This window comes from Lontra canadensis, unplaced genomic scaffold, assembly GCF_010015895.1.
Source record: "Lontra canadensis isolate GAN:19392208 unplaced genomic scaffold, GSC_riverotter_1.0 scaffold46, whole genome shotgun sequence".
Lineage (NCBI taxonomy): Eukaryota > Metazoa > Chordata > Mammalia > Carnivora > Mustelidae > Lontra > Lontra canadensis.
Genome location: NW_022631040.1, coordinates 14,027,144 through 14,033,823, shown reverse-complemented (window position 1 = coordinate 14,033,823; position 6,680 = coordinate 14,027,144).

Genomic DNA, 6,680 nt, shown 5'->3' with positions numbered 1-6,680 from the left:
ATAATCTTTGCAGACATCCTCAGGAGGTCCATGGACTCCTGAGTCCCATCCAACACACCTTGAAGAGCATTGGTTTCAGATTTAGAACTACAGACATAGTCATTTCTGCATATTATTTTCTGAATCTCAAAGAATAGTTTTGAACCAAAGGAGATAGAGCAAGGGGCCAGGAAGGGAGGGTTACAACAAGAAGATGTTGAACAAAGTTTTGTTTGAGCCTCTGATTGATGTTCACTTATTTTAGGCTGTTGTACAAGCATGTCTTGGAGTAGTACATTGATTTATCTCCTGATGCCAGCTCCTTATTCCATTGGGAACTGGTTGGTATAGCTCTGCAATTAGTCCAAATTTTTATTTAATTTTTAAAGTTAATGCACCATAAAAAATGAGTAAAGAAGAACCAGTTACAAATCAACAGAGATCAAAAAGCCATAAAATGAGATTACATATAACACTAGCTTAAATATTGAAACATATAAAGAAATAACCTTCAAAGAAAATAAATATTAATTGTACATGAAAAAGTATAAGACCTATGAAACAAAAAGTTTAAAAATAAAAATTATCTCCAAAAAAATAACTGGGCTCAGAGGATTGGCCAGGAAAATTAGTATTAGTTTTCAATTATATGGATATTACCATACTATGTAACTGTTCAAAGTGTAAGGTAAATATGAAAGCTTCCTCGTCACCCTAATAACAAAGATCACATAATCTTGCCAAAGACAGAAAAAAAAAAAGTAAGCAATAGGCCAATATTAGTCGTGATTTGAAACCATTAAGGAAGTTCGAGAAATAAAATTCAACATTGCTTAATACTTGTATATTATGACGAAGTAAGATTTAATGTTGAAATGCAAATACAGTTCAAATTTGAAATCTATTCATATAATCCTTTATAACAATCGATGAAATTAGAAAACACTATGATTATCTTAATTGCTTCAAGAATGCATCTAATTAAATGAATACCGTGTCCTGATTTAATACACACACACACACACACACACACACAGAGCTATCTAGAAAGAGAAGAATATTTCCTTCACATGATATAGCATACATTTCTTAGATCAGGAGTCAGTATCATACATTAAGGGTGAAACACAGGGAACATGTTCAGTAACCGCTTCTGTTGGAAATTGTTCTGAAAATTCTAACATTTTGTTTAAGATTTATACTTGAGAGAGAGAGTGGAAGAGAGAGCACGAGAGAGGGTAGGATCAGAGGGAGAAGCAGGTTTCCCACTGGGCGGCAAGCCTGATGTGAGACTCGATTTCGGGACTCTGGGATCATGACCTGAGCTGAAGACAGATGCTTCACTGCCTGAGCAACCGTGGCACCCCTGTTCTGAAAATTCTACACAATTCAGTAAAAAAGAGGAAAAATACAGGAATATTTATCAGAAAGGGAGAAACTAAATTGTATTATCATTTTGATTCTTTGATTCTTTATTTGGACTGATATGAGAATCTATGAAATATTTAGAATGAATGGTAGTTGGGTAAATGATTGAATTTATGTGTGTATATGAACTATTAAAAAGTATAACTTTATATAGTTTCCTATGCCAGCAATAAATAAATGTGAAAATACAATAGAAAAAATACTATTACCAATAATACTCAAATAGGTAACTAGAAATCAACAAAAAAATTTGTGAGCCCATGTAAAAACCATTTTACCATAGGACACAAATTTAGTTTTTATTACTTAGTAGATGACTTACTTTGGTGGTATTCAAATCTACGTGAGTGTTAGAATCACTAAGGAACTTAATGCTGAGCGTCCCTCTGGACTTCACCCTGTATGTACTAAAGCTAATGGCCCTAAGGAGGAATCAAAACTCACTATTTTTAGGAGCGCTTGGGTGGCACAGTCGGTTAAGTGACCAACTCTTGGTTTTATTATATTTTTATTTATATATTTATATTTTATTTTCTATTTTATTATATATATTTATAAATATATATATATTTATTATATATATTTTATTATATATTCTATTATTATATAGGTAAATATGAAAAATCTTTTAAAGCAACAATATTTAAACAGTCTGGTTTTGATATCTGAATATAAAGAAGCAATAGTGGGGTAGAAAATAAATATCTACAATAGATATATATTGAGGATAAACATATAAATATTGAGAATATTATAAAAGTGGCATTTCTAATATAATAAGGGAGGGATGTCTTGTTTGATAAAATAGGCAGAAGGACCTGGTGATTATTGGAGAAAAGGATCACGTTGAAGTATTACTTCACGCTCTATCAAAATTGAACTCTGAGGGCCCCTGGGTTGCTCAGTCGCTTAAGCGCCTGACCCTTGATTTCAGCTCTGGTCATGATCTTAGGGTTGTGAGACTGAACCCTATGTCAGGTTCCATGCTTGATGTGGAGGCTGCTTAAGATTCTCCCTCTCCCTCTGCCCCTCCCCTAACCACTCACATGTGCACACTGTCTCTCTCAAAAAAAAAAAAAAAAATTGAACTCTGGAAGGATCAAAAAGTTAAATAAAAATATAAAACCATAAAAAACATAATTAATATAGATGAATAATTTTACAGTCTTGATAGGGAAGACTAGGAGTATGAACCAATAGCCAGTAACTGTAAAGGAAAAAAAATATATTTCATTTGGTAAAAATGTGGGGGGGATCTATGTAATTTTTAAAAGCTAATGACAAAACAAGAGAAAATATTTGGGAAATGTATGAGAGGAAAAACGTTCCTATTTATAATGTTAAAAGATTTCTTTAAACAAAAAGAGTAGAAAAATGTAGAGATGATATTCATCAAATTCACTAAGGAAGAAATACAAATGCACCAAAAATATATGAATGGAGTTTAGACTCACTGTTATTCCAAGAATGGCAGATCCATTAAGAAAATGAAATATTTATGTAATTAGCAAGGAGTAGAAAAATGGTATCTTCAAACATTTTTAATCATCATGAAACTGTTTAAATCTTTATTAGAAACAATGTATCAGAGATCTGAAAAACTGTTCCTCAAATGCTTTTGGACTCAGCCATCACAGATGTAGGAATTTATCAAAAAATTAGTCAGAAATAAACAAAAAGTCACGTAGGAGTATGTTTTAGGTCAATCGTTCCCAGGTCCTATTCTAGCTTTGGTGATAATGCTCTATCAACTGAAATGACTTTATATTCATTATCTATCATCCAAGAAGATGGAATTTCTCCCTCATGTTTTTCAAGTTTCACTATTGCTCAATTTCCAAGCTGTATACTGTCTTCAAGAAATTCCTTCTGGGCTTCTTGTTAACTTTGATTAATTAGACTTTGTAAGACCAACACAATTACTATGTTTTGAAAAATTTGACAATATGCCAGCTTCTTACCTGAACCCCAACTTTAAAAGCCGGGTGGAAAGGAGAGAGACACAGGGCAGAGTTATTGCAAATCAGTCATCGCATAAAACTCACCTTGGTGAGTTGCTCAGTGTTCGGAAGAGCAAAGAAGCCAGTAGTCTCCCGAAAAGACACAGAATCAGGAGTCTATTTCTCTACCTCGGTGCCAGAAGATTTCAGGAGCAAATCGGCTTTTATTTTTCTTCTTACTACAGGTTAGTTTTATCACCTTTATTTCCTTGAAGACATTGGGGCTTAATGGGATTTTTAAATTTTTGTTGTATGTCATATAGCTGCATGATTAGAAAAACACCCTGTGTTCTATATACACAATCAAAAGAAAAAGGCTAGCTAATGAGTATGGGATGGTCACAAGGGAAGGAAAAATGGTCCAAGACTTCATTCCAAAAGCAACTCATTACCATTTCCAGCGGGGAAGAAGACAGGTTGGCGTCAGCCTCTGCTACACTTTGGAGAGAGATCTGGCCCACAGAGGTTTCATTTGGGTTTATTTCAGATGAGGAGCTAAAGAAACCTAGGGGATGGGATACTGGAGTTTAAGGGGAGCTGCTGGAAGCGCAAGGGGGTATAAATGATCAAGGGTGCACCCACGACACACTAAACACAGATTGCATGTGCTAATAGCCTTTTATTTCAACAGCCAGGGAATTTAAATACCTAGGAGAGAAATATTTGACTCTATATTTTTGACATTTGAGAGGTGATTTGTCAAACAAATGCACATATCCCAGTGAAATGTAATAGCCTTGGCATTTAAAAATGGGCACTGTGTATTTGGATCTACATTTTGGATTAATAAATGCAACATTTCAAATTAATACATGCAATATTCGTTATCCCTGTATTTTCTGTCGATAGTGATTTCTTTGTTACTATGCACTCGTTCTGCTACTTTGTGACCCAGGGTGTTGGCGGATATTATAGTCCTGCTAAGTGCTTGGAAAACCTACTCATTAACTGCTGTACTCAGGGGGATTATTTGGGTATTTGCTGCTGTCATTGGGTAAACTCATTGCCCATAGCCTCTGGATACATTTTCAAGCAGTAGCAACACATCAGTGGTACGGGGTTATGTTAATAAGCCTTAATTTAAAAGAATTTACCAAGGAACTCCAGACTAAAAAAGTAGTCTCATATTTTAAGAGCTGCCTTAATCCACTGTAACATAAACTTGCTAAAATGCAGTACAGAATTCCATTCAGTTTCTCCTTCAGAAAAAATTCAGAGTAAAGAGCAAAGGTAGAGGGAGAAAATTGCCAGATGATAGTGAAGGAGGCCTCTCTTGAGAAAATTCTATTTCTTGGGGCACCTGGGTGGCTCAGTGGGTTAAAGCCTCTGCCTTCGGCTCAGATCCTGGGATCTCAGGGTCCTGGGATCAAGCCTCACATCGGGGGGAAATCTCTGCTCAGCGGGGAGCCTGCTTCCCCCTCTCTCTTTGCCTGCTTCTCTGCCTACTTGTGATCTCTCTCTGTCAAGTAAATAATAAAATAAAATTTTTAGAAAAAAAAGAGAAAACTCTATTTCCTTTGTTTTTTAGTAGAGGTTTTATTTATTTGTTTATTTGACAGAGAGAGAGAATGAGTCAGGGGAGGGGCAGAGAGCCCAATGCAGGGCTCGATCCTGGAACCCTGGGATCATGGCCTGAGCCGAAGGTAGACTCTTAACCCACAGAGTCACCCAGGTGCCCCAAGAAAACTCTATTTCCTAAAAAAAAAAAAAGAAAAGAAAAGGATGGACGGACTCTGTTTCTTCATGGTTCAGCTGAACAGAAGACGATGAAACAATCTCGTAGAGCAGATAGGGTGAGGAGGATAGTGTCTTCAGAGGCACTTGGTGATAAGTGGCATCTCAGTACCTGTTGGTATTGTCTGTGTATTTCCTTTACTCCCTCCTTTGAGAAAGTGCGTTGCCTGCTCTGACCTCTGAGACTGATTCTGACTCTGACACTGACTGCAAATGTTTCCTCTCTGACCTCATTATGCCCTCTACCCTTTTGGCACCCATTCACAAATCTCCCCTTGCTTTTCTTTAAAAGTGCCCAGTGTGTTTCTGCCTCAGACTCTTCTGCTTGGAATTCTCTTTCAGAAATAGACTTGGTCTCTCCCTTCCTGCTTCAATGTCATCAGGAAGCCTTCCTTGACCGTGTTATAGAAAACAATACCCTGCTTCCTTTTTCTCCATCATCCTCCTCTTACTACCTATTTACTTCTTTTTTATCCACCTGTTTTCAGGGAACGGTGTCAGATCCGTTCGCTGCTGTATTGGCTCAACGAAAGTAGTATCTGTCACACAGCAGGTACGGTAAATGTTTCCTGAATGAGTGAATGGCAGAAGATGCATCTTTGGCATGAAGGCAGTTGGTGTGCTTTTCTAAAGACCATTTACACGGGTAGCTTGCGCTCTGCCCCCAGAAGAGGGTGATGAGTGAGATCTACTTGATGAAATGTTCTGTTGGAGTTATCTTCCCCCTCCCCCCTGCCACTTCCAACCCAATCCCAGGGAAAAGTAGGAATTCTCTGGCCTAAATCAAAAGTAAACTGTGTGGATACCCAATATGAGTGTTTCGGCAAGCAGATAGTACTAGCAGAAGGCATTAAAAGTCAGTTTGGGTAAAATCTATGTATGGAAAGGTGTGTGTGTGTATAACTTCAGCAGTCAAATATATATATATATATATATATATATATATTTAAAGCAATCTACTTTGTACTTGGAAAAGAAAGTCTGGTGTGAAGTAGGGTCTTCTGTCCCTGAGAGAGACTTTGAATTGGATAACAACACTGATTAGGACATTTCTTTTTTTTTTTTTTTTTTTTTTTTTTTATAATTTTATTTTTTATAAACATATATATATATATATTTTTTCCCCCAGGGGTACAGGTCTGTGAATCTCCACGTTTACAAACTTCACAGCACTCACCATAGCACATACCCTACCCAATGTCCATAACCCCCCCCAACCCCCCTCTGCCCAGCAACCCTCAGTTTGTTTTGTGAGATTAAGAGTCACTTATGGTTTGTCTCCCTCCCAATCCCAACTTGTTTCATTTACTCTTCTCCTACCACATTAACCCCCCATGTTGCATCTCCTCTCCCTCATATCAGGGAGATCATATGATAGTTGTCTTTCTCCGATTGACTTATTTCGCTAAGCATGATACCCTCTAGTTCCATCCATGTTGTTGCAAATGGCAAGATTTCATTTCTTTTGATGGCTGCATAGTATTCCATTGTATATATATACCACATCTTCTTTATCCATTCGTCTGTTGATGGACATCT